This window comes from Tamandua tetradactyla, chromosome 12 (assembly GCF_023851605.1).
Source record: "Tamandua tetradactyla isolate mTamTet1 chromosome 12, mTamTet1.pri, whole genome shotgun sequence".
Taxonomy (NCBI): Eukaryota; Metazoa; Chordata; class Mammalia; order Pilosa; family Myrmecophagidae; genus Tamandua; species Tamandua tetradactyla.
The window spans coordinates 54,279,877-54,304,808 of NC_135338.1; the positions used below are offsets into that span (position 1 = coordinate 54,279,877).

General features: G+C 39.5%; 1 long non-coding RNA gene across 1 annotated transcript in view; it reads left to right on the top strand.

Annotated features, from left to right (window-relative positions):
• The window catches only part of LOC143652141 (uncharacterized), a 157,561-nt gene that overhangs the window by 31,538 nt on the left and 101,091 nt on the right, over nucleotides 1-24,932 (top strand). The window contains exons 2-4 of the long non-coding RNA XR_013160435.1: nucleotides 5,175-5,360; nucleotides 7,042-7,273; nucleotides 7,664-7,770. This is a non-coding gene — a long non-coding RNA (uncharacterized LOC143652141). The remainder of the gene's footprint in view (nucleotides 1-5,174; nucleotides 5,361-7,041; nucleotides 7,274-7,663; nucleotides 7,771-24,932) is intronic.

A 24,932-nucleotide genomic window follows, 5' to 3' on the forward strand; every position in this document is an offset into this window, starting at 1 on the left:
CCCCTTTTAAAAGCCATTCTGTTTTTGGTATATTGCATTCCGGTAGCTAGCAAACTAGAACACGACACAATAAAAAAGTTAAAAAAAATGAGCATCATTCTCAAACATGATATTCCAGTGAAAGCCTTGGTTAGATAATCATTGTCGCCAATTATGTCCTATTAATAAGAGGACAGATTCTGATTGAGTGTATGCAAATAATTATATTGCCATAAAAATAAGAATATTCAATAAGAGTTTCTGAGTACTGGAAGAGTCAGGCAAGGAGAAAAAGAAGAATATTTTTATGAATAATGGATAGCTTAGGGAAAAAGAGTAAGGGTTTCCTTGTAACTGGAAAATAGAACATTAAAACATCAGCAATAATCCAAACCATAATCATTATTATCCGTTAATTCTGTCCTAGGTAATCTTTGTTCCACTAAATCTTATGTTAGCAATTTCATGAATTCATCATCTTCTTCACTAGAGTTCTGGAGATCTTGACTCATTTCAGTGGTATGGTTTCAAGGTTATTTAAGCAATGTCGTTAGTAGCCTGTGACCACAGAATACCTGGTGTAGTCTTTTCCATGGTTCTCTGAGGCAGTTCTTTTTGTTGAAGATGAAGCACTGTGTCCTGTAGCCAATTGCAAGTGTTTTCAGGGAAGCATCAGAATAAAAACTATCTAGGTACACGGGTGGTTCAGTGGTAGAATGCTCGCCTTTCACGTGGGAGACCCAGGTTCGAGTCCCGGACCGTGAACTCCCCTCAAAGCAAACGAACTATCTATAGATAAGGAGAGATTTAAAATGGTCATGGGCAACATTGCTGTTTCACAAAAGTGAATGATTTGATGAGGGGTCATTAAGCATTATATTAAGAATAACTGGAATTATGACAAATAATACTGTTGTCTAATATTAGACAGATCAGTATTAGAACATCTCATGGACAGTGAGGATATTGACAGATCTCTAGAAACTTTATACAATTTCTGAAATGCTTATATTAAAAACATTTTACCCATAAAAATTTAACCAACAGAAGGGTAGAAAATCCTTTTTAATTTTATAGCACTTACCATGAAACTCATAACATAACAAATAAACCTAACTACCTCTAGCACTTCTTTTTTTACAAGGTAAAAGAACAAATCCTTTGTGATTTTCCACTGATTCTCTGGAAAATCCCAAAGACAGTTTGAGATCAAGAAGACATCATATTTAAGGCTTGATTTGGTGAAGGCAAAATGTCCAAATTGTCAGGCTTGCACATAGAAATACAAAACTCACTAATTCATATAAACTATTTTAGAGTCTTGTAATATCTTAGTAGATATCTTACTAAATACCTTAAAGAACTTTAGGGACTCTTAATTCAGGAGACCTTTTTTTTCAAGTACACTTCTGAGGTATGTAAATCTGTCTAATTGGAATATTTCCCATAATGGCTATTAGAACTCAAGGTTGACTTTGGTTTTCTTTTCTTTCTTCGTTTTTTTCTCTCATGGGCAAGTACCGGTAATCGAACCAGGTCTCCAGCATGGTAGGCAAGAACTCTGCTTGCTGAACCATCATGGCCCACCCAGACTTTGGTGAAGTTTTGCTATTTTGTAAGAGACAGCTTCTGGCCCCATAATTTTTAACACCCTCTGGCCACGGTGCCAGGGTGCCAGAGGGTAGAGAATTAAAATTTTTAGAGTTTGAGGATCCTATCTTTGTCATTTCATTTCTTACTTTCTACATAGGACAAAGAAACCAGCAGTAGCAACAATGAAACTGCAGACTATACCAAACAGCTAGGAACAGGGGTTCAAATTTTGAGCCTTCCTTCTTGTCAATAAGTTTGACTTGCTAACCTGGACACAGCACTTCTCAACTTGTGCACAGGACAAACAAATAAGCAGTAGAGAAATGAAATTGAAGAATACACCAAAAGGCTGTAGACTCAGGCTTAACAAGATTGACTCACTAATCTTTAGACTAAAACCTAGTGACATTGGAGAGTTCATACAAACAGTGAGTGGAGCTTGAATTTAAGAGGGACTCACCCTTATGACCCCTGGAGCCTGTGAGGAGGGCAGAGGCCTTCGTCTGTCTTTCTTGTTGTCTCCAGAGTTCTCAGCAGTTGCCTTCAGATCCCGCCCTCATTGCCAAAACTGATAAAAACTTTTCTTGCAATTTAGGATCTTACAGCTTCACTGAGTACTTATTAAAGTAGAAGGGAAGAGCTCCACAACGGAGTGGAAAGGGGAAGTTCATATAGGGCAAATGTGGAAGCAAGTGAGGAAATGGTCTGATTGGTTGACAAAAATTTTTTCCTTTTACATAGGATTAGTCTTACAAACTGGGGAGCAGATATACATTGATTAGTATGGTATACTTGTCCATCCCGATCACTGTCTTTACTGGACCATAAGTAGTTTTATCACTGGGTGTTGTGCTTGTTTTAAACTGCTGTGTACCCCAGAAAAGCCACGTTCTTTAATCCTCATTCAATATTGTTAGGTGGATCCTTTGATTGTTTCCATGGAAATGTGACCCCAATTGTTGATGGGACCTGTTGATTAAATGGTTTCCATGAAGATGTGTCACCACCCATTCAAGGTGGAGTTGTTTACTAGAGTCCTTTAAGAGGGAACCATTTTGGAAAAAGCTTCAGTGCCTATAGAGCTCATACAACCAGAGGCCTTTGGAGATGCAGAAAGGAAAATATCCCCTTGGGAAGCTGTCTGTAATGAGGAAAGAAAGCTGGCAGATGTCTCCATATGCCTTCCCAGCTGGCAGAGATGCCTAGAAGCGAAAGACCCAGCAGACGCCAGCCATGTGCCTTCCCAGCTGACAGAGATGTACTAGATGGCAGCAGCCTTTCTTGAGTGAAGGTAACCTCTTATTGGTATCTTAATTTGGAATTTTCCTCGCCTTAGGACTGTAAATTTGAAATTTAATAAATTTCCTTTTTAAAAGCTGTTCTGTTTCTGGTATATTGCATCTCAGTAGCTTTAATAGACTAAAATAGTTGTGTTCTGGTTTCTCTGAAAATCCTTGCAGGTCAGTTGTTTTTGTCTTCTGGAAAAGCCTATCTTGGAAAGAGTTGGGCTTGAAATTCTGAAAAGTAATGATTTTGAGCCTAGAGTTCTAAAACCAGCTGTGTTGGTTTCTTGTGGCTGGTATAACAAATCCTCATAAACCGGATGGCTTAAAACAATGGAAATTTATTATTTTTTTTGTATTTTTTATTAATTTTTTTTAAATACCAAAAAACACCAAACAAATGCAAACATTCTTTTGACCATTCCATTCTACATATATAATCAGTAACTCACAATATCATCACATAGTTGCACATTCATCATCATGATCATTTCTTGGAACATTTCCATCTATTCAGAAAAAGAAATAAAAAAAAAAAAAGAAAAAACTTGTACATACCACAAACCTTACCCTCCCTCTCATTGACCACTAGTATTTCCATCTACTCAATTTATTTTATCCTTTATCTCCTCTATTATTTATTTATTTATTTATTTTATCCATATTTTTTTTACTCATCTGCCCATACCCTGGATAAAAGGAGCATCAGACACAAGGTTTTCACAATCACACAGTCACATTGTAAATGTTATATCTTTATACAACTGTCTTTAAGAATCAGGGCTACTGGAACACAGCTCAACAGTTTTTTAAAATATTTTTATTGTAAACAACAAACAACCATACAAACATTCTTGACATACAAATATTCTTGACATGGTTACAATCAATGGCTCATAATATCATCACATATTTGTGTAATTATTACCCTGATCATTTTTTTAACATTTGCATCTCTCCAGCAAAAGAAATAAAAAAGAAAAAAGAAAAAACTCATACATGCCACACCCCTTACCTCTCCCTCTCATTGACCGTTAGTATTTCAAGCTACTCAATTTATTTTAACCTTTGATCTCCCTATTATTTGTTTATTTCTTATCCATATTTTTTACACATCTGTCCATACCGTAGATAAATGGAGCATCAGCCACAAGGTTTTCACAATCACAAGTCACATTGCAAAACCTATATCATTATACAATCATCTTCAAAAAACATGGCTACTGGAACACAGCTCTACAGTTTCAGGTACTTCCTTCTAGCCACTCTAATACATCATAAACTAAAAAGGGGATATCTATTTAATGGGTAAGAATAACCTCCAGGATAACCTCTTGACTCTGAAATTTCTCAGCCACTGACACTTTTGTCTCATTTCTCTTTCCCCGCTTCGGGTCGAGAAGGTTTTCTCAATCCCTTGATGCTGAGTCCCAACTCATCCTAGGATTTCTGTCCCATGTTGCAACGGAGGTTTACACCCCTGGGAGTCATGTCCCACGTAAAGTGAGTTTGCTTGCCATGTTCGCTAAGAGAGAGAGAGGCCACATCTGAGCAACAAGAGAGGTTCTCTGGGGGTGAGTCTTAGGCCTAATTTTAAGTAGGCTTAGCCTATCCTTTGCAGTGATAAGTTTCATAGGGGCAAACTCCAAGATTGAGGGCTCCGTCTACTGATTTGGTTGTCACCACGCAGCTCAACAGTTTCAGGTACTTCCCTTCAGCCACCCCAATATATCATAAACTAAAAATGTATATCTATATAATGCATAAGAATGACCTCCAGGATAACCTCTGGACTCTGAAATCTCTCAGCCACTGAAACTTTATTTTTGTTTCATTTCTGTCTTTCCCATTTTGGTCAAGAAGCCTTCCTCAGTCCCTTGATGCATGGTCCTGGCTCATCCTGGGATTTCTGTCCCAAGTTTGCCAGGGAAGATTTTTCTTTTTACTTCCAAGGACTGAAGAAATGTTATCACCCCCAGTTCCTTCCTGAAAGAATTGCTTAAGGATATACTACAACACAACAGAGTCCTTAGAGAAACAGGACTCTAAGAAAGAGACAGATATCAAATCAACCAAACAAGGCAATCAAACAAAATCTTAGAATGCTAGCTGTGCAATAGGCCTAAAAAGCAACTAAAGCCTAAAAAGTGTGAAACGAGCACATTAAGTTTTTCTTATATTGAATAAGAAAATCACAATATATTCTATTTTTCCTTTAAGAAATACAATTTTATCATGATATTGATAATTACTGAATATATATGCAGAACAGAAAAAAAAGAGATACAATTTTAGTAACATGGAATTATTTCTCCGTAGATCCACTCTATTTGATTCTGCTATGAATATATACATATATTTACATCATTAGCACACTACCGATATTTGTTCTTGGTTTCGACTGTGAAGAATCAACCTACAGACAATTTACGTTTAAACTCTGGACTAGAGTGGACATGCTATAAACCCTGCCAATGACAAGAAACGGCAAGATGAGAGGCACAGGTGGGGAGAAAAGACAAGGGGAAGTCTAGGGGGGCTGAGTCCCTCACTTTACCCAGCAGAAAGTCAAGGGATATTTTATGTGGGGTGGGGTGGGAGGGCTGGGGCGAGAAAGGCAGGGGAGAGGGGCGCGTGAGAGGGGGCAGGACCGAGTGCGGGTGCTAGGCGAGATAGGAGATGCAGGCGGAAAGGAGTGTGCGCGTGCGCGTACTGGGGTGGGGCTGGGAGGGGGAACGTGCGTGGGGCTGAGCGGAAGGGGAGGGGCTGAGCGGGCGGTGCTGAGCGGGCGGTGAGAGGAGCACGCGCCCCCTGCCGTCTGGGTGCCGGAGCTGACTCGCTACCTCGCCTCGCCTGAGCTACTGCTTCCTAGCTTCGCGTCTCAACACCTCAATACTTCGCGTAGCCTCTCTGGTCACGCCATGCCTCCCCTGCTGCGTCTGGCTGTACTCTGTCCGCTCTCCCGCCGCCGCGGGGCCCCGGTGGTCTTCCAGTTCCGCAGCCGCCTCATCCACTCAAATCCTGGTCGTCAGTCGTTGTCCGCTGCGGTGAGTTGGGCCTGGCGCCAGATGCCCCGACCAGGAGCGCGTGGCCCAGGCTATGGCGCCTGAAGGAGCAGGTGGCGACCCCACATTGGCGGCCCCACATTGGCGTCCCTGGGCTTGGGTGGGGCCACAGCTGGGGTGGGTCGGAGGCTGTGGATGCCCACGGCCTTTCAGAGTGGGTAATGGGCCCGTGGAGAGGGTCGCGGTGAGGGCGCCTTCGGAGGCTGTGGCGCGTTCGTGATTGGGCCGGAAGCCCGGGCGTTGAGAGTGCGGGGACTTTAGGCCCCACGGGGCCTGGAGCCGCCTTCCTTACCCTTTATAGGGCACTGAGACCACAGGGCTTTCATCTGAGAATAATGTTTCTGTTGCTAAAGCTGTGGGACTGCAGTATATAAGAAATGGGTTGAGCTTTTACAATGAAATTTATTGGTTTACAAAATTATAATTCTCAGGCCATGAAAATATTCCAAATAAGGCATCAACAGAAGATACGTTCTCTGAAGTAAGGCTAGTGGCATCTGGGGTTCCCCCTGTCACATGGGAAGTCACATGGCCTGAGTCTGCTGTTGCTCCTCTCGAAGGTTCAGGTGTTTTCAGGTTCTGGCTTTTTCAGTTTCTCTAGGTCAATGCTTGCTTCACCCGGGGCTTTTCTCTCCAAGCTTTCTGGGTGTTTCTTTAATTTTCTCACAAAGGACTCAATGGGTAGGTCACATCTCAACTGAAACCTAACCAAAATGTCCCACCCACAATAGATGTGCACCCACAAAAATGATTTAAAAGAACTAGACCTTTTCTGGGGCACATAACGGCTTTAAACCAGTGCAAATAGTACACCTTCTTGTAACACCCTCTTCATCCTTGAGACCAGTCATTTTACCTAAAACGGAGGAAGTCCTGAACAGCATCTAGGTTTCAGAGTTCAAAGGCCTGAACTGGGGAGCCATTAGAAGAAAAATGAGTTTTATTTTAAAATTCAGTTGGGTTATCTAAGAATTGAATTCCTACAAGAATATGAGGTTTTACTAGGTCCTGGTTTCTAGGAAAATTGCCAAATTTTTCAAAAAGTTGTAAGCGATTTTTATTATACAGTGAGTCAGGTCCAGGAATTCATACTCATTAACAATGGTGTTCTTCTCTTCCAGAACATTAGTGTTGGAGTTGTGGGTTTTTTTACTGCCTTCTTAACACCAATGGCTTGGGTGTTGCACCATCTGAACCAATTCAGAAGACATTAGATGGAAGAAGATGTAAAGCAGCCCTTAAAAACCAAAAACTTTCAGAAAAATCTGTAGCTTTTAAAAATGAATAAAAGTGCTTAGTTGGATTGATGAAGCAACCATTGTGGGTATGCAGAGTCATAACCATATGTTTATGGTAAATGTTTTGTATTTTTTTTAGTACTGGGCATTATATGAAGTTGGATTGCAGTTATTTATTTATTTATAATTTTTATTAATAAAATGAGTCAACATAGAACACTAACATTCTTAACATATGAACATTCCATACTTTGGTGTGCAATCAGTGGCTCACAATATTATCAAATAGTTGTAAGTTCATCACCATGATCATTTCTCGGAATATTTACATCACTCCAAAAAAAGAAAAAAAGAAAAAAGAACAAACTCATTCATACCATATACCCTTACCCCTCCCTCTCATTGACCACCAGTATTTCCCTCTACCCAATTTATTTTAACTTTTGTTCTCCGTATTATTTCTTTATTTTTAACCATATTTTTTACTCGTCTGTCTGTACTATAGATAAAAGGAGCATCAGACACAAGGTTTTCACAATCAATCACTTGTGAAAGCTGTGTCATACAATCATCTTCAAAAACATGGCTGCTGGAACAGCTGTACAGTTTCAGGTACTTCCCTCTAGCCACTCTAATATACCATAAGCTAAAAAGGGGATATCTATATAATGTGTAAGAATAACCTCCAGGATAACCTCTTGATTCTGTTTGAAATCGCAGCCACTGACACTTGTTTCATTTCTCTTTCCCTGCTTTGGGTTGAGAAGGTTTTCTCAATCCGTTGATGCTGGGTCCTGGCTCATCCTGGGATTTCTGTCCCAAGTTGCTAGGGAAGATTTTTTTTTCACTTTCAAGGACTGAAGAAATGTTATCACCCCCAGCCCCTTCCTGAAAAAATTGCTTAAGGATATACTACAACACAATGAAACAGGGCTCTCTTAAGAAAGAGACTGATGACAGATCACCCAAACAAGGCAATCAAGCAAAATCCTAGAATGAGCTTTGCAATAGGCCTAAAAAGCAACTAAAGCCTAAAAAATGTGGGTACAGCATATTAAGGTTTTTTATATTAAATTAGAAAGTCACAATATATTCTGTATATTTTGTCTGTATTGGCTAAAAGAATTTTCAGAAGAAGATGATGAAAAGAGTTTGTGAAACTCCTAAATTTTGGGGTCTAAGTGTAGTGGCTAATGGAAATCTCACCATTTGTTAAGATCCACCTTCTCTCTTCACTGGTGGCAAATCTACTCTTATACCTTTAAATGAATCTGGCCCATCAGGACACAGATTCAGTTAACCTTCTGGTTTCTTGAGTTCACCAAGATCTTTCTAGAGAACTTAGTTTTGTCGTTTTTGACTCTGATGGTTTTATACTTCAGCTTCTGACACCTGTTACATGACCCAAGTGAGGGCAAAGGACTGGATTGCCTTCATGGTGGCTAAAAAAGAATGTTGAATATTCTTTTTCTTAGAGCTTTAGTGCTTTATTTTTGAACAAATTATTTGATACTCAGATTTATTTATTAATAAATAAGTACTCCCATGGAATAATGTTAAGTGTAAGGAATGGTAGCTCGTATTTAGATGAAAGAACTTAGTTGTTTTGTTTAGTTTCTTAATTTTATAAGTATAAAAGATGTCACATGAAAAGTCGTTTTTACAGGAGGTCTTGCTCCCAATATATGAAATGTTTTAGGAATTCTTCTTTTGAAATTATTTTAAGAATTTGCAGAGGCTATTTTGGGAATATTTTAAGTGTGGATCAATCTTTAATCCTGGAGGTTGGATTTCATGGACTAATGAAAAAATGTGAGATCATGTTTGGGGAATAAGTGAAAGCTTTACAACTCTTGCTTTAAAAATTGAAGTTTTAATTATAAACTCATGAAATTTTTTTTTTTGTTTTTAGGGAAATTACAAAAGATAAGATTTTGAAAGGTTTTGATACTGATGTTATTGTTAGATTAAGTTTAGAGTTTTTCCTTTGTGTCTCATCTCCATTGCCAGGTTTAAAATTCCTTGAGGAGGGGCAAAGCACAGTATTTTTTATTCCTTAGACATAGCATAATAGACTAAATTATTTACTATTTGAGCAGAAGCCTGAAATTGATCCTTCGTTTAACAAATATTTAGTCAGCACCCATAATGTATTCTTTTGATGAGACTAGGGTCAGTTCCTATCTTATTGTTTTCCAGCACTTAGCTCAATACCTGGCCCATATTCTGAACCTCATTTTAAATTTTTATCTTTAAAAAAAAATTGTATTAGATAAATTATAGATTTAAAGAAAAATCGCACCAAGAATGTGCTTTCATATTCCGCCCCATTATTATTTTATTAAGTATACATATAATTTATTATAAAATTTGGAATTTTATAGATAAATATACAGGTAAAAATGAAAAACCTAAAAAATGGAAATAGTAATATCAATAGACTTTATTCTGTGATTGTATGGTGTTACTATTATAATTTTCCTCACACCTTCCTGTGTTTTAAATGGGTGAAGGAAAAAATAATATTGTACAAGAATACATCATAAACTGTTTAATCTTTCTCTTGAAGCTGGATACTGAGGTAGTTTCCAGTTTCCAGTTCCAACCATCACATTGGGAAAAACTCTTTTTATGAATGTACAGCATCAGAAAATATAGCACATCCTCATTTTCCACACATCAATCTCATTTCAACTTTGACTTTCCTCTGGGCGAGAAGGGAAAGTACAGGTAGATATTTTCTCCTACTTTGTGTTCATTTACACTCTGTGGATTGCCCAGACTCCCAAGGAAATGATGATAAGGAGGAGGCCATATTTATCATGGAAATCCTTTTGTTTATCAAGGATTCAGCAAGTGTGTCTACTGTTTGGTGCCCATGGTGTCTCCAGAAATAGTGTTCTTCACTAAACATTTACTTGCTGTGAACAGACATAGTAAACACTGCCTAGGGGCAGAGTAAAAATCTGCATTTAGGGTTCCAAGTGCTTTATCCTTCTTTGTACATTAGTCTTGTTTCAGAAAACAAATCATCCTTTAAATTCTACCGATTCTGCATCAAAGGAAAAGGGGCCTGGACTAGAGTGTTTATTCCTATAGAATTCCTCCTCTTGAAGCTGAGGCCCTTGTGAGCTTCACAGCATGTGGAACAGAACCTGAAAATCTTCCTTGCTGAGGGGTGATTTGGGTACTGGAGAGCCCTGCTGTTGTGGCTCTGGATTCAGGCAAAGTTGTACCCTTACTTTCAATCTGTAGTAGTCAGATGTTGATTTAAAGGCTTGATGTTTCCAGATATTGCTAGTGCAATTGATCAGATAGAAGAGATGGTCCTTCTTTCCTTCAGATAGAAGGTCTAGCTCAGCAGGTCCCAGATGTCAAAGTGTCTCTTTAGGAGATTCCCATTCTGCAATCAGAGCTTAGGACCACTCATCCTATCATTGCCTAAAGAAAGTTATTTCTTGTGGACCCAGATCCTTCCATTGTTTTTTATTATCAGGTTTATGCTGCAAATAATTCTTTGACTGTAGTACTTTGAAACCTGTGTGTTCATTATGATCCTGGCATTTCCTTGGCTGGGTTCAGAAAGGAGTCTGAGTATCTAAGAACCTCCTTTATGGAGGCAGTGCTGTTGGCAAGTAATTCATTAGCATCAAAGATGGGTGAGAGTTCTCTTTTCCCTGCACAGTCTGGATGGGCTGGACCATCATGACACTTGGTGCCTGGCTCACATAACCCCCAAAGGAATAAAGGATGTGTAAAATAGAAGGCTAGAGTTTTTATTGCTGAAAGAATTGGAGAAAGGAAAATTATGATACCTGCTTGGGACAGTCGAATGGATGTTTTGGTGCTGCTGAACAGTGAATTCTCCTCAGATTTGGGGCATCTGCCAAGGAATTCACAGGTTCCCCTCTGCTCCACTTTTGAGTGCCTTGCTCTTTGGTTCTGAAACCATATCAAATATTTGATTCTGGAATGCATATTTCTTTAGCCAGTTCTTCCCTAGTAGCAATACTGGGGAATTGGTTCTTCTCAAATACTTGAACTAGGATACAGATATCAGATCTTGTCATGTGTATCTGGTTTCTTCTGTGTCCTGCTGCTAAATATTTTGGTCTTGATCATCTCCAAAGTTGCGTTCAGATTTTAGTCACTGTGCCTTTGTCTTGTTCTGTGGTTTTGAAACCAACCTGAATTCTAGATTCCAGAATACCAGTTTCTTTGGCTAGCTGTTCTCTGGTAGATATGCCAGGGTAAGGGTTACACTTTAAACCATGCTTCAATGTTTTTTCGACTCTGGTTCAAAACAGTCCACTTTGACTGGGCTTCTTTCTGTAGTGTATCATTTGTGCTGGTCAAAATCCACACTGGGAAGAGTCGCCTGGATTCTACAGCAATTAGTAACTGAGCAGGAACCAGAACAGAGTTGCACCCCCCCCTTCCCCATTGATAGCACCTTACATTAGTGTGGTACGTTGTTACAATTGATGAAAGAATATTACTGCATTTGTACTATTAACTATAGTCCATAGTTTACTTTTGGGCTCACAGTGTCATATAGTCCTGTGTGTTTTTTTTCCTATGTTTTTATTCTAGTAACATATGCAACCTAAAATTTCTCCTTTAAAGCACATTCACATATATAATTCATTGCTGTTTATTATGTTCATAGCATTGTGCTACTGTCACCACCATCCATTTTCAAAACTTTACAATCAACCCAAATAGAAACTACAATTTAAGTATTATTTCCTCATTCCCTGCCCAGACCCCAACCCCTGGAAACTCATACTCTAGTTTCTGATGCCATAAATTAGCTTATTCTAATTATTTCATATCAGTGAGATCATACAGTATTTGTCTTTTTTGTTTCACTCAATATGATGTCTTCAGAGTTCATCTGTGTTGTTGCATGTGTCGGGACTTCACTCCTTTTTACAGCTGAATAATAGTCCATTGCATGTATATGCCACAAATTGTTTAGCAATTCATTGGTTGATGAACACTTTGGCAGTTGTGGAAAACACCATTATGAACATTTGTGTGAAAATGTCTGTTCAAGTACTTGTTTTTTCACACATTTTTGTGTGAAAATGTCTGTTCAAGTACAAGTAATTTCTTGTTTATAATTAACAAGAACTCTATTCTAGTTCTTTTGGGTATATACCTAGAAGTGGGATTACCAGGTCATAAGGTAATTCTATCCTTTTATTTCTGAGGAACCACAAGAAATTCTTAACACTGCCTCTTGATACTGCCTTTGCTGAATTCCATAGATTTTAGTATGTTGTGTTTTCATTTTCTTTGGCCTCCAGATATTTCCTAATTTCCCTTGTGATTTCTTCTTTGACCTATTAGTTTAAGAGTGTGTTGTTTAATTTACACATATTTCTGAATTTTCCAGATCTTCCTATGTTATTGATTTCTAGCTTTATTCCATTGTGGTCAGGGAAGATACATTGAATGATTTCAGTTTTCTTTTAACTGTATTAAGACTTTGTCGTCTAACACATGGCTTATTCTGGAGAATGACCCATCTGTACTAGAGAAGAATGTGTATTCTTCTGCTTTTAGGTGAAGTATTCTGTTTATGTTTGTTAAATCTAGTTGCTTTGGAGTATCATTTAAGTCTATTTCATTATGTCTGTTTAGATGTTCTATCCATTATTAAAAGTGGTGTATTGATGTGTCCTAATTTTAAGGCAGAACCGTCTATTTCTCACTCCTATTGCTTCACCTATTTTGGGGCTGTGTCATTGGGTGCATCTGTATTTGTAACTATGTCTTCTTGTTGAATTGACCTTGCTATCAGCATATAACAATCTTTGTCTCTCATAGCAATTTTTGACTAAAAGTCTATTTTATCTAATAATAGTATAGCTAACCCAGAGCTCTTCTGGTTACTATTTGTGTGGTATATATTTTTTCATCCTTTTATTTTCAACCTACTTATGGCTTTGAATTTAAGGTAAGTATCTTATTAAGAGCATATAATTGGGTCATGCATTTTTGCCCATTCTGCCAATCTCAGCCTTTTGACTGGAGAGTTTAACACATTTACATTTAAAGTAACTATTGATAATATGGGACTTTCTTCTGCCATTTTGCCATTTGGTATTTGTATGTCTTACTCCTTTTTTGTGTCTCACATCTCCTGTTAATGACTATTTTCATATTTATTTATTTATTTTTTGTGTTGTACTTTTGTACCCTTTCATTTATTTCTGAATCTATTTTCCATATATATATTTTCTGGTTGCCATGGGCTAAAATTTAGCATCCTAAATCTATAACAATCACCTTTGATTTGAAACCAACTTAACTCCAGTATCTTACATATATACTGTTCCTGTACCCCTCTACCCTCTCCTTTTTGTTGGACTTGTTATAAATGATGTCTAAAACCATAGACTTAGAATTATTTTTTATGATTTGCATTTTAAACTTGTAAGAAATAAGAAGTGGAGTTAAATATCAGAAAATAAATACAGTTGTCGTGGCATTTATAATTAATAAAATCATACCAGTATCTTTCCCAGGAGGCCTTGTTTCTTTATGCTGCTTTAATCCACTTTCTAGTGTCCTTTCAGTCTGAAGCACTCCTTTTAGCATTGCTTGTAGGGCGTGTCTAGAACTGATAAATTCCCTCAGCTTTTGTTTTGTCTTAATTTTTTCCTCATTTTTGAAAGAAAGTCTCACCAGATATAAATTTTTTGGTTGGCATTTGTTTTCTTTTAGCACTGTAAATATTTCATACCATATCCTTTTTTTTAAAAAAAAAAATAAAAGATGTTTTATTGATAAAACAAACATTCCATACATGGTATACAATCAGTGGCTCACAGTATCATCAGATAGTTGTATATTCATCACCATGATTTTTTTTTTTAATATTTGCATCACTACAGAAAAAGAAGTAAAAAAACTCATGCATACCATACCACTTATCCCTCCCTCTCATTGACTACTAATATTTCCATCTACCCAATTTATTTTAATCTTTGTTCCCCCCAGTATTTGTTTGTCTTTTATCCATACTTTTTACTCATCTCTCCATACCTGAGCTAGAAGGAGCATCAGAAATAAGGTTTTTGCAATCACACAGTCACATTGTAAAAGCTATATCATTATACATTCATCTTCAAGAAACAAGGCTACTGGAACACAGCTACAGTTCCAGGTACTTCCCTCCAGCCACTGCTATACCCCATAAACTAAAAGGGTTATCTATGTAATGTGTCAGAATAACCTCCAGGATAACCTCTGTTTGAAATCTCTCAGCCACTAACACTTTATTATTATTATTTTTTATTTTTTTATCATCACAATTGACATTTTTTGTGAAAAATAATATATATACAAAACAATAAATTTCAAAGCAAAACACCACAATTAATTGTAGAACATATTTCACATTTTGACATAGCTTCCAATTCCACAATTTTAGGTGATAGCATCTAGTTGTTCTAAGATACTGGAAACTAAAAGAGAGATCAATTTAATGATTCAGCAATCATTCATTTTTAAATCCTATCTTCTCTGTATAACTTCACCATCACCTTTGATCTTTCTATATCTCTCTTTAGGGGTGTTTGGCTGTGCCCATTCTAACTTTTTCATGTTGAAAGTTCTGTCAATAATTTGGGGTAAGGAGATGGAACTATCTGATGTCCTGGAGAGGCTGGGCCCTCTAGGTTTCAGGACTTATCTGGTCCAGGGACCTATCTGTATGTTGTAGGTTTCTGGACAGTTAAACTAGTGCATGGAACCCTTGTGGAGTCTTATATATTGCCTTAGGTGTTTTTAGAATTGGCTGGAATGGTCCTGGCTGAGTGTTGGCAGGTTATGATAGGTAACAATGTCTAACTGAAGCTTGTGTAAGAGCAACCTCCAGAGTAGCCTCTTGACGCTATTTGAACTCTCTCTACCACTGATATTTTATTAGTTACACTTCTTTTCCCCCTTTTGGTCGGGATGGGATTGTTGATCCCATGGTGTCAGGGCTAGATTCATCCCACGCCGCCAGGGAGACTTTCACCCCAGGATGTCATGTCCCATGTAGTTGGGAAGGCAGTGAGTTCACTTGCAGAGTTGGGCTTAGAAGTGAGACCACATCTGAGCAACAAAAGAGGTCCTCCAGAAGTAACTCTTAGGCATACATATAGGTAGGCCAAGCTTTTCCACTGCCTACATAAACTTCGCAAGAGTAAGCCTCAGGATCAAGGGCATGGCCTAGTGATATGAGTGTCCCTAAAGTTTGACACAGTATTGGGGGATTCCCTGTTGGTAAGGTTTAATAGTTCCATTTTTTCCTCCCATCCTTCAAGGGACTTTGCCAATATTTTTTTGTGTGTGTGTTGCATAGTACGGGAATCGAACTTGGGTCTTCCGCATGGAAGGTAAGCATTCTATAACTGAACCACCCGTGCGCCCAATACTTTTTGATTATCTGTTTAGTATACTCTAGGATATATCCAGGCATTACATTAATCTATACAGGATTAAAGGACCTCTTATTCTGGGCTCTCTGTGTTTCAGTTATTCAAGTGAACTATACAGATAGGTTGAGTTAGATTATGTGCTATGGAAAATTTCAGTTCCAGACCAAATAAATCTTTCTTCCTTTGACATTAACACTTTAGTCTCATTTCTTTTTTCCCCCTTTTGGTCAAGAAGATTTTCTCAATCCCTTGATACTGGCTCCCATCTTATCCCAGGATTTGTGTCCCATGTTGCCAGGGAGGTTTATGCCCCTGGGAGTCATGTCCCATGTAGAGGAGGAGGACAGTGAATTCGCTTGCTGTGTTGGCTTAGAGAGAGAGAGGACACATGAGCAAAAAGATTCTTTGGGGGTGACTCTAGGCCTAATTTTAAGTAGGCTTAGCCTATCATTTGTGGGAATAAGTTTCATAGGGGCAATCCCAAAAATCAAGGTCTCATCCTATTGATTTGGTTGTCCCCACTGCTTGCTAGAATATCAGAAATTCTCTAAATGGAGAAGCTGGATATTACCCTCTTTCTCCCCATTCCCCTAAGGGGACTTAGCAAGTACCTCTTTATTCAGTGTCCAAATCACTCTGGGGTTTATCACCCTAACCTGGACAAATCAACAAAATCTCATGCCCTGTTCAAGATTCCATGTACTTATGGTGTTAACTAAAATGACCATACAAGTTAAATTAGGAAATGTACTACTCAAAATATAAACTTTGCAACAAATAAACATCTCTTCCTTTAGTCTCAAAAGGAAGTTGAAGTTTTAAAATATGGGCGATATCATCCTTTACCCAGTCTTCTGATAATACCTTAGTCCTATCCATATCAGCTTCATTCATGTCTCTGCTCAATGTCTGATCAATTTTTCAACTTTTTAAAATAGTTCTTGTACGGAGTACTGCTGACTTTCATAGCTTCAGAGCTCTAGCTCTGAGTCTCAGGTGTCACATAAATAACCTGAAGTTTCTGGGAAAGACCATGTTATATACAAACAGCTCTGAAGCTTCTTGGAAAGACCATATTGTTACAAACAGCTCAGTATCTCAGAATTTAAAATTAACAGTTACACCTCCTGTGTATATATGACTGCTTTAAGAGGACCCTTTATAATAAGCCTAACCTGGTAACACATGCTCTCGACTTATCTTCACTGAATTTTTGTATTATAGTTAGTCCATATGTCTGAGGCATGATAATCTTTATTTTTTTGTTTCTGACATTTCATTCAACATACGGCTCTTAAGGTTCATTCATCTAGATGCATGCCTCATAACTTCATTCCTTCTTGCAGTGGCTCAGTACTCCATTGCATGTATACACCACAGTTCCTCCTTCCATTCCTCATTCATTGTACCCTTAGGCCACTTCCAGTCATTGTCATACCATATACTTCTTGCCTCCATGGTTTCTGATGAGAAGTAAGCATTTAATTTTATTGAGATTTCCTTGTACATAACTTGTTGCTTTTCTCTTGTAGCTTTCAGAAAAGTCTTCTTATCCTTGGTATTGGACAGTTTGTTGATGTGTCTTGGCATAGTTCTCTTTGAGTTAATCTTGTGTGGGGTTCGTTGGACTTCTTGAATCTGCATAGTTCCTTAAATTAGGGTGGTTGTTTTTTTTGCCAGTATATCTTTTAATATTCCTTCTGCACCTTTCTCTCTTTCTTCTTCTGAACTCCCATAATGCATTTTTTTATAAAGGGTATTTATTTAGTTACAGATTTACTAATTTGGGAAGGCTCATGATAACATCTGCTGGCCCTCTCTTCCAGCGTCTGGCTTCAGATGGCTTTCCCAGAAGCTCTTCCTTTCTGCATCTTCAAATATCTGCCTCTGAACCAACTCTGAGCCAGCTCTGGGTGCTGAGCTGAGGTGTGCTGAGCTTTTTCTCTCTCTTGAGACTTCTCCTTTTAAGCCTCACTTATTGAGGAAGGCACTCCCCTTAGCTGACCACAGATGAAATCAGCGGTAGATGAAATACACGTGCTGATGATTGAAGTCCACAGCAGCAGAACAACTAGGCACCATTATCTGACCAGTTTGATACCCGAACCTAACTACTACAGTGTCCACCCCTTGTAAACTTGGCAACTATACACAATAACAGACATATATTTTTTTTTTTGCTTAACAGTGTTCATCCTTCCTGCATACAATGCACTAAATCTTTCACTATACAAAGCACATTCATTTCATCACAATACATAATGCATATATTGATACACTTGATAGTCTCTCAGAGATCTCTTAGGCGCTATATACTTCAAAGAATTCTTTTTTTCTTTTCTGTTCCTCAGCCTGATTAATTTCAATTTTCTTGACTTTGAGATTACTGATTATTTTTTCAGCTCACTCCAACTGCCAACTGCTTTTGAAACCCTGTGGGAAATTTTTCATTTCAATTCTTTGGTTTTCAACTCCAGTGTTTCTGTTTGGTTCCCTTTGAGAATTTACAAGAGATTCTCATATTGTTCAGTCATCAGTTTCCTCATATCCTTTAGTTCTTTCTCTTTGTTTTCCTTTATCCCTTTGAGCATATTGATTAAAGCATTTTTAAAAAGTCTTTGGTATGTCTCAAGTCTAGTCCTCTTCATTGGTGGTTTCTGGATTTTTGACTTTTCATTTGAATGGTCCATCATTTCCTGCTTGTCTTGTAATCTTTTGTTGCACACTGTAATCTTAATCTTTTAAAATGCTGACTCTGATATTTAGTCCCTGAGCTGTCTGTTCCTTAAGTTTCATGTCCAGCTATTGATATTTTCATGTCCAGCTATTGATATGACAGAGATTTCCTTGCGTGCCAGGAGTCAGCAAAAACAACCAAACAAGGCAAGAAGCACCTGTCACAGTCTGTGTAAATTGGCTGTGTTTTGGATGGTGGTTTCCTTCAGAGTTTTCCCCCATCAAAAGGATCATCCTGAGGCAAATGCAAAGGATTCTGTCTGTCTTATCTGAGCTGACCTGGTGTCCTGGGGCCTAGGTCTTTTCCTGGGCTAGTTCTTGCACTTGGCCTTGGGATTTCTCTAGTTTACATTTCGTAGCAGTTTGAATGCCCCCTCTGCTCCCTTTGAAATAGACTTTCACCCCTTCCTTGGTGGCCCATTTTATGACTTAATGCAGATATTCCTTTGCCCCAGCCTGTTTCAATTTTATTGTTTCTCATGATGCTTCTCTGCCTTTAGGACTTATTCTGGGAGGGTGTGATGGTTAAATTCATGTGTCAACTTGGGCAGGTGATGGTATCCAGTTGTTTTGTCAAGGAAGCACTGGCCTGATTGTTATTGTGAGGCATTTCATGGACTTAAATCATTAGTAATTTGATTGCATCTATGGCTGAGTACATCTCCAATCAGCTGAGGAGTTTGCCTTCAGCAATGAGAGGTGTCTCATCTAATCAGTTGAAGACTTTAAGAAGAGAAGTGATTTCAGCATTCATAAGAGATAATTTCCACCTCTACTTCAGCCAGCCAGCTTCTTCTCGGAAATTCATTGAAAACCCTCATTGGAGTTTGCAGCTTGTAGCCTGCCCTATGGGTTTTGGATTTGTGCATTCCCACACTGCATGAGGCAATTTTTATAATATCTCATAATAATTACAGATATCTTCTGTCAGATCTCATTCCCTAAAGAGTCGTGACTAATACAGAGGGTGAACCTGAGACAAATTTCCTGGTTCAGTCTTGGAGGCTTCCACCCATAGTTTAGCACTGAAATACAGCTCTCTAGTATGCACAAAGGGGTTACTCTCCTCCCTGTGGAACAAGGCCATAGACTCACAATAGGAGTGCAGGTTGACTTCACACAATATGAGAGAGGGGTCAGGGGAGGGGCTAGCAAAGGTACTACATGCTTAGCCATGTGCTTTTCTGGCTGCTTTTTCTTGACTTGCCCCTTACCCAGTTATTGCAACCTTATAACTGTTTTCTAGAGTTTTGAAGAAGATGGCTGTTCTAGTCTACAAAGATACCAGAATGCAACACACCAGAAATGGATTGGCTTTTAATAAAAGGGGATTTATTTAGTTAAAAACATATAGTTCTTCAGAGGAAAGGCAGCTAACTTTCAACTGAAGTTCTTAGTTACGTGGGAAGGCACAGGGAGAGCTCTGCTGTTCTTCTCTCCAGGCCTCTGGGTTCCAACAACTATCCCCAGAGTGATTCCTTTCTGCATCTCCGAAGGTCTGGGCTGAGATACGAGTGCTGAGATGAGGTATGCTGAGCTGCTTGGGCTGTGCTATATTCAGCTCTCTCATTTAAGCACCCAGCCAATTAAATCAAACATCATTCGTTGCAGCAGGCATGCTTCCTAGCCAACTGCAGAGTGGCTCAGTGACAGATGAGGTTCACATGCCATTGGCTCGTGTCCACAGCAACAGAACTAGGCAACTTCACCTGGCCAAGTTAACTCCTGAACCCAATTACCACAGTGGTGCTGTCATTTATTGCTGGTATTTGAAAGATATTGTTTGCGGGCAGTACCCTAGAGCATTTTATACTGCCATCTTTGTCATCTGGAAGTCTAATTCTCTTGCCTGCTTTTATGAATAAAGTTTTATTGAAATTCACCTATGCCCATACATTTATGATTTGTCTATGGCTGTTTTCTTGCTAAAATGACAAGAGTTGAATGGTTGCCATAGTGATCATATGGCCCACAAAGTCTATACTATTTCTGATTTTACTCTTCACAGAGATAATTTGACAGCTCCACCTCTAGGATAAATAACTTGGAGTATGTGCTGGTTTGAAGCTGTATGTACTCCAGAAATCCATTCCTGTGAGTATAAACCTATTGTAACAGGGTCATTTTTATGAAGTTACTTTACTCACGGTATGTCCCACTTCAATCAGGATGAATCTTAAACCTGATTGAGGTGGGACCTTTGTAAGAGAATGAAATTCAGATACAGAGAAAGCAGCAGAAGCAAGAGGCTGAAATTAGTGAAACCTGGAAGAGAAGCAGGAGACCAGTTGATGCCACCATTTGCCTTGCTGTGTGTCAGAGGAGCTGCAGATTGCCAGTAGCCAGTCTTCAGGCAAAAAGAATTGCCTATTTTCCCTGCTTCAAACTGTAAGCTAAGAAATTCCCATTGTTTAACATGACCCATTTCATGGTATTTGCTTTGAGCACCTGAGGAAATTAAAACAGTGAGATATTGGGATCATGTGAAAAGTGTCTATTTAGCTTTATAAGAAACTGCCCAAACTGTTTCTCTAGAGTAGCTGTACAATTCTGCACTCTTACCAGCACTTCTTATTGTTTTTTTTAATATATAATTCTCAAGAATTGCCACCTGTCATGGTTAGGTTCATGTGTCAACTTGGCCAAGTGGTGGTGCCTGTTTGTCTGGTTGGGCAAGTGCTGGCCTGTCTGTTGTGATGAGAACATTTCATAGAATTAAATCATGATCATATCAGCTACATCCACAGCTGATTCCATTTGTAATCAGCCAAAGGGGAGTATCTTCTGCAATGAGTAATGCTTAATCTGATCACTGGAAATCTTTTAAGGAGGATTCAGAAGAGACAGGCTCTTCCTGTCTTGGCTAGTCAGCCTCTCCTGTGGAGTTTGTCCAGACTCTCCATTGGAATCGTCGGCTTCACAGCCTGCCCTGTGGATTTTGGACTCTGTGTTCCCACGGTCACGTGAGACACTTTCATAATTTTTATATTTGTGAGTGTTCCCTGTTAATTCTGTTTCTCTAGAGAACTCTAACTACATCTTGGTAGCAGAAGTGGGGTTTGAACCCACGTGTCCATTGGATGTGTCCATTTAGCTGGCAAGGTCAGCAATAGGTTTTCACTGTCCTACCTCAGGGGTATATCAACTCTCCAGTCCTATGTCATAATCTTGTCTGCAGGGACCTTGATTGTTTCTCCCTCCCACAAGACATCACACTGGTCCATTATATTGATGATATCATGCTGATTGGACCTAGTGAGCAAGAAGTAGCAACTACTCTAGACTTACTGGTAAGGCATTTGCGGGTCAGAGGATGGGAGATAAATCCAACAAAAATACAGGGGCCTTCCACCTCAGTGAAATTTCTAGGTGTCCAGCAGTGTGGGGCATGTCGAGATAACCCTTCTAAGGTGAAGGAGAAGTTGCTTCATCTGGCCCCTCCTACGACCAAAAAAGAGGCACAAAGCCTAGTTGGTCTCTTTGGATTTTGGCGACAACATATTCCTCATTTGGGTATGCTACTCTGGCCCATTTATCGAGTGACCAGAAAAGCTGCTAATTTTGAGTGGAGACCTGAACAAGAGGAGGCTCTGCCACAGGTCCAGGCTACTGTACAAGCTGCTCTGCCACTTGCGCTATATGATCCAGCAGATCCAATGGTGCTGGAAGTGTCAGTGGCAAATAGAGATGCTGTCTGGAACCTTTGACAGGTCCCTATCGGAGAATCACAATGCAGACCCTTAAGATTTTGGAGCAAAACCTTACCATCTGCTGCAGATAACTACTTTCCTTTTGAGAAACAGCTTTTGGCCTGCTACTGGGCCTTAGTAGAGACTGAATGCTTAACCATGGGCCACCAAGTTACCATGAGACCCAAGTTGCCTTTCATGAGCTGGGTGTTGTCTGACCCACCAAGGCATAAAGTTGGGTGTGCACAGCAGCACTCTGTTGTAAAATGGAAATGGTGTGTACAAGATAGGGCCAGAGCAGGTCCTGAAGGCGTAAGTAAGTTACATGAAGAAGTGGCCCAAATGCCCACGGTCTCCACTCCTGCCACATTACCTTCTTTTTCCCAGACCAGAGCTATGGCCTCTTGGGGAATTCCTTACAGTGAATTGACTAAGGAAGAGAAAACTTGGGCCTGGTTTACAGATGGTTCAGCACAATATGCAGGTACCACCTGAAAGTGGACAGCTGCAGCATTAAAACCCCTTTCTGGGGTGTCCTTGAAGGACAGTGGTGAGGGGAAATCCCCCCAGTGGGCAGAACTTTGAGCAGTGCACCTGGTTGTTCATTTTGCTTGGAAGGAAAACTGGCCAGAGGTGCGTTTGTATACTGACTCATGGGCTATTGCTAATGGTTTGGCTGGATGGTCAGGGACTCGGAAAGACCATAATTGGAAAATTGGTGACAAAGAGGTCTGGGGAAGAAGTATGTGGATAGACCTTTCTGAGTGGGCTAAGAACATGAAGATATTTATGTTTGATTTGAATGTGCACCAGAGGGTGACTTCAGCAGAGGAAGATTTTAATAATCAAGTGGATAAGATGACCCGTTCTGTGAATACCAGTCAGCCTCTTTCCCCAGCAACTCCTGTCATTGCCCAGTGGACTCATGAACAAAGTGGTCATGGTGGTAGGGATGGAGGTTATGCATGGGCTCAGCAACATGGACTTCCACTCACCAAGGCTGACCTGGCTGCAGCCACTGCTGAGTGCCCAGTCTGCCAGCAGCAGAGACCCACTCAGCCCCCGATATGGCACCATTCCCCAAAGTGAATAGCCAGCTACATGGTGGCAGGTTGATTACATTGAACCACTCCCTTCATGGAAGGGGCAGCGATTTGTTCTAATTGGAATAGACACATACTCTGGATATGGGTTTGCTTTCCCTGCACACAATGCTTCTGCCAAAGCTACCATCCGTGGGCTTACAGAATGCCTTATCCATCGTCATGGTATTCCACATAGCATTTCTTCTGATCAAGGAACACACTTCACAGCAAATGAAGTGTGGAAATGGGCACATGCTCATGGAATTCTCTGGTCTTACCATGTTCCCCATCATCCAGAAGCAGCTGGATTGGTAGAACAGTGGAATGGCCTTTTGAAAAATCAATTATGGTGCCAACTAGGTGGCAATACCTTGAAAGGCTTGGGTAATGTTCTCCAGGAAGCTGTATATGCTCTGAATCAGCGTCCACTGTATGGTGCTGTTTCTCCCATAGCCAGGATCCATGGGTCCAGGAACCAAGGGGTGGAAATGGGAGTGGTACCACTCACTATTACCCCTAGTGATCCACTAGGAAAATTTTTGCTTCCTGTCCCTGTGATCCTGAGCTCTGCTGGTCTACAGATTTTAGTTCCAAAGTGGGGAGTGCTTCCGCCAGGAGAAACAACAATGATCCCATTGAACTGGAAGTTAAGACTGCCATCTGGTCACTTTGTGCTACTTATGCCACTGGATCAACAAGCCAAGAAGGGGATTACATTACTGGCTGGGGTGATTGATCCTGACTATCAGGGAAAGTAGGACTGTAACTACATAATGGGGGTAAAGAAGAGTTTTTTTGGAATATAAGAGACCTCGTAGGGCATTTTTTAGTACTACCATGCCCTGTGTTTAAAATCAATGGAAAACTGCAACAACCCAATCCAGGCAGGACAACCAATGGCTCTGAAACTTCAGGAATGAAGATTTTGGGTCACCCCGCCAGGCAAAGAACCATGGCCAGCTGGAGTGCTTGCTGAGGGTAAAGGGAACATGGAATGATATGGAAGAAGGTAGTAATAAATATGAACTTCGACCACATGATCAGTTACAGAAATGAGGATTGTAATGCTGTTTTGTTCATGTTATACTATTTAAGTTGTAAGATATCAAGTTTAAGAATGAGTATTACCCAAGGATTTGCACCCTATTCTGGAGAGATTTTTTTGTTTTTTTTGGCTTTTAAAAAGGAAATTTATTAAGTTTTAAGTTTACAGTTCTAAGGCTATAAAAATGTCCAGAGAAAGATACCTTGATTTAGGAAAGGCCAAAGGGTCTGGAACACCTCTTTCAGCTGGGAAGGCACATTGCAATATCTGCTGGTTTTCTTTCCTGGCTTCTCATTTTATAAGGATTCCCTGGGTCCATAGATCTTTGTGTGGGCTCTGTTGTCACTGAAGCTTTTTCCAAAATGGTTCCTTCTTAAAGGACTCCGTAAGTGACCCCACCTTGAATGGTGGAGACACATCTCCATGGAAACCATGTAATCAGAAGGTACCATACACAATCAAATGGGTCACATCTCCATAGAAACAATAATTAAAAAAATCCCACCCAGAAATATTGAATGAAAGAACATGGCTTTTCTGGAATATACAAGTTTCAAACCAGCACATTCCATCCTCTGGACCCTAAAAATAAACATGTTCTTTCCATATACAAAATACCTTTATTCCATTACAATATCAGAAAGCCTTAAACTAATTCAGTAAAAATACAAATACAATACAAAGTCAGAAACAATACAAAGTCTCATCAAAGTCAACTACAAGCATGGTCTGTCCTAAAGCAAAATTCTCCTCTGGCTCTGGATGTGTAAAATTCAAAACA